The sequence below is a fragment of the Alligator sinensis genome, unplaced genomic scaffold (genome assembly GCF_000455745.1).
Source record: "Alligator sinensis unplaced genomic scaffold, ASM45574v1 scaffold755_2, whole genome shotgun sequence".
NCBI lineage: Eukaryota > Metazoa > Chordata > Crocodylia > Alligatoridae > Alligator > Alligator sinensis.
Window position 1 is genome coordinate 2,733,114 of NW_005841883.1, and position 4,707 is coordinate 2,737,820.

Consider the following 4,707-nt stretch of genomic DNA (forward strand, 5'->3'; position numbering starts at 1 on the left):
CGACAATTGGCCAGTTTCTCCAAGAGGCGATCATGGGACACCAGATCGAAGGCTTTTTTGAAGTCTATGCAGGGGGTCGGACTCGATGATCTACTGAGGTTCCTTCCAACCCTAACATCTATGAATCTATGAATCTCTTAAGGCTGAAGATCTTACATGGGCATCCCTTGGACCAGGGGTGGGCAAAATGCATCCCAAGAGCCGGATGCAGCCCACCAGGCCATTTTATCCAGCCCACGGGGCCCCTAAAAATTTAGAAAATTAATATTTATCTGCCCCTGGCTGCCTGTCATGCGGCTCTCGATGGCTTGCCAAAACTCAGTAAGTGGCCCTCTGCTCGAAATAATTGCCCACCCCTGCCTTGGACCAATTCAGATGCAAGTGTTAAGATGACACCACCTTTTAATGTTGAAGTATAAAGCTCCCTCCTATTTTAAGCCAATTCAACGTATTATACTAAGATTACTACCAAGAAAAATAAATGACCTCAAAAAAGAAAATGGATGAATATCACATCAGCAGGGGAAAAGCTAAATTAGTCCAAAAGTGAATATGTTTTTATAGATGTCTAATGACACCTTGTATCTGAAGATTTTGATTCCATATGTTAAAAGGGAATGGGGAGGGAGGCGAGACCAAAGACTAACAAACAGTGAAACATCCTAACCATTTCAGTGCTTCTACTAGGTTACTTGAAACACAGCGAGTGTGTGTAGAGGGGTCTCTCTGTTCCTTAGAGACAGATATAGAGGACAAGGTGCATAACATCACGTGCCAACAGCATCCCAGTATTGTAAAGCACTGAGATATCATCTCTGCCATACAGAATTTGCCAAGCTTGGCAATTTCTATTACTATTTACCTGTTTACTCTCTGAATGCCCGCAATGCATTTCATTCAAATCACACGGCCCTCTCTAGCAGTATAAAAGGAAGCAATATCTCCTAGAAACCCAACTGAAAAAATCATTGGTGATGACGACTCGGGCAAACCTAGAAATTTTAGAAATGAAAAGACTACACAGACATTGTTCTTCATTACACCATTTTAGTCTAAACTGTTAAAATTCACTTTCTGTCAAGTATTTTTTGAGCCCCAAATGACAGAACAAAATAAATCAGAACTAGGCTGCTCTAGATTGCAGATACAACATATTTCAAAATGGTGAAGCCTTGTCATTGGTGTCCACAGGTTCCTGTACAATATCCCCAAAATAGGCTTTGGGAGGGAACTCACAGGTGAATTTCAGGTGACAGGTTTGTAATGAATTATCACTATCATATCACATGATAGCAATTCCAGCATTACACAAGTGTCTCTGTAAAGCCCACAATCACCCTATAATAGCTTGAGAATGTTCTCTCTCCCTGACAATATACAGATTTGAAGGTGGTTTGGGCATGATATAAATAATCTTTAATACCTATATGTTTAAAGTTAAATGGTGGATTTCAAGGTAATAAGAGCATCTATATACTACAAAAGCCATGGAGTAAAGCAGAAGTGGAAATAAAAAGCCTCCAGTATTTGGCCCCTCTGTATTTCAGAACTCTGACCTTCAGTACAAAACCAAAGGTGAACTACTCTCTGCATGAAGATATTCAAATACCTTTCTTTCATGGGGAGGAGGGACAGAGGATTAACTATTCTTTACTCCCCCTCAGAGTCAAGGTCACAAACAATCTGAGCAGCCCAGCCATGACTGCAGTAACAGGAAGAATGCTCCAAACTAAATCCGAGTAGTTTCTTTCTAGAGCAGTATTTTAAAAGTCATTTCCTAATATTAACACTTCATTATTTTGATTTTTTAATCATTCAGGAAGGCAAACCCAAGAGCTTTAAAATTCTGAAGCGAGGCATTTCCCCCATCACTGCTATTCAAGATAGCAGCAAATACAGAAATTGTTACATGGAACCATGTTCTAGCTTCTGAATGATCCACACCGTTTCACTATCCCCTGCTCTTATGCTGCTATCTAGCTCCTACTAAATAGAGCCTTTGCACCAAATTTGATGCATCTTTCTTAAATCTAGGAGAATCTGCTTAGCTGTAGACATGAATTTAAACAGCATTACAGCATTGTATTTTCAAATAATTATCAATTAATTTTAATATTAATATTAATGTTACATTTTGGTATGTTAGAAAATACTGAAATATATATTCCTACTCACTAGATCAGGGTGGCCAACCTGCAGCATGAGTGCCACACAGCAGCATTGGAAGTCTCTAAATATGGCAGATGGGGAAGGCAGAAAGCAAAAAGCAGAGCAGGAGATCAGGTACAGAGAAGGGAGCAGAAAGCAGAGCAGTAGATTAGACAGAGGAAGGGGATCACAATGGCACTCAGAGAGCGTTTAGGGCTAATTAGTGGCATGCCACCCAAGAAGGTGAACCCCCACACTTTCACTACGTAATGAACTTTTGAGTTATGTCAAAGAGCTACCTTAGGGTGGTAACTGAAATGTAATCATGCTGAGACCCATGTTGGCATCTCCTGGACTCAGTTACCTCAGGCATTGGGACCTGGACTCTTCGTCAGTCTTTTGCATCCAGTACCCTACAGAATCACTCTCTTAATATTGTAGTTGTGCCATATTCATAATACCTGAACTCCCTCAGAAGTCAGATGTTCTCTTCCCCCAGTTCTTTAATATAGAAAAGCTTGCAGCCTGTAACTCAAAGCTTCTGCTAGAGGATTATTTATTTTAATGTTTTAGGCAGTTGTACATTGTTTAGGCTTTACCATCTTGTATTATATTCAAGTTTCATTTTAAACACCTTTATTTTTAATAATAAAATCTTTAAATAGCAACAACATTCATTTTAGTAAGTCAACCCTGACCCAAGTATGTGTATGCTGAAGACTGCACCAAAACAAGATACCCAAGGTAGCTTTACCTAATTGAAAAAGCAGAGTAAATTAGCTCATCCAAACGCTGCTGCAGGTAACCTGCTTCCAGCATTCAAGCCAACTCAAGCAAAAACATCTGTTACCTCTGTACTATTCTGCAGGCTGCAACACAGCAGCAGAGAAAGCACAGAAAAATCATCTTTGTACTTTTGGCTATTGGTGCAGCAGCCACAAGAAGCAGATCAAATCCAGCTCAGCTTCAACAACCTGGACTTGAGTATGCTTAGCATTTACTGAGTCTTCAGCGAATTTTCTGCTGAGCTCTAACAAGTCTCTTCTGAGCATGTGCAGAGGGTTTTTCTCAGAGGCCTTCTCAGACAAGCTTACATGGAGGGAAGCTAAAAGGCACATCCCCTGATATTAGTCACTTCTTACCAAATTTCAAACCCTTGCAGTAAGGCATGGAGACACTACAGAAACACGTTTGTTTTTTTTTCCCCCTAACTGCATTCTCTTGATGATCTACAAGGTCCCTTCCGACCCTACTTCTATGAATCTATGAAATAGCCTAACCGGTCTTAGCTGAAACTTCCAAAAAACAAACAAAAAAAGGTGTTCAGATTGAGACAGCCTCTTGGCATAGACTATTTCAGTCTAAACACTTCATGTTAAGTGAGCTGCAATGTACTTAAACCAACTGCGTATCAGGAAAAATGTTTGGAAACTGTAGGCAACACCATTCAACTTTTAAAAAGTTCAAAGATAATGCCACAACGGAGTTATAGGAACATTAAACAAGCAATAGATGTTTGTGACTAAAATCACTTTTTCCTTAAAAATAGACTACTTTCCGCTCAGTCAGGCTTCTTAGATTTCATGAGCATTTATTCTCTGTTTTGATTATGTTGTGAACACAATGGAACACCTATATTAGCCATACAGTGTTATTTGAAGGCACCCATCATTTGACAAGTTGCATTTTGATGCTAGAATAGCATGCTCTTAAGGGGATGGAAGGGTTATTAGGTTTTAAGCATATGAGACTCGGTGCTTTAGCTCCACTAGTCCTTAAAATAAGACTTGCTCATGCAGCACTCAGTGCTGGAAAAGATAAGTTGGTGCAGTTAAGCCTTTATTTTTTAAATAACATTTGCCACTCTGCTTCTAGAAAAAAAAAATCCTACAAGCACTCTCCTTTATTCGCAATCACAATCCTGGAGATTCACTCTACCTAACTTCACCCAGAAAAGCCAGCAGCACAACCAGACGTGTTCTCGTGCAGTTAAAAACACTGCACCATGCAACCATTTCGTCGTCATCCTTCGCACCATCAGGCCAGACTGCTGCATGTGAGTTCCCCCTTCTGCTGTAAAAACAGTACCATTTCTAGCAAATTTCAAAAAACGTGACGGGACAGGTGATGATCAGAGGAAAATCCAGACAACATCTGATACAGGGTGGTAAAAATAAAACATGGAAGAGTTTACACGATATGACAGACAGCCCTGTTTCGCTACCCGTCATGTCCTGACAACAAAGACTAGCGCATATGCAGTGATCTCTCAGGGGTGCGGGAGGAAAAGGGAAGAGGGGGAGACCCAAACAGATGAAGCCAGCTGTTCCAGGGGTTGTCGTTGCTCTCGTTTTTATTGTGGTTCCAGCACTGGAAGCAAAAACAAGGACAGCATCCTTTTACGCAGCGTGGGCCCGCTCTCACTCAGCGGTGGATGAGAGGGGCTGCTTGGAAAACACCAGCTCTTAATTTTCACTTGTTTCTTTGACAGAAAAAAAAGGAGAGGGGGAGGGACACTGTTTTGGGTCCCCAAGCTCCGAAAACCTCTGGGCAGCGGGT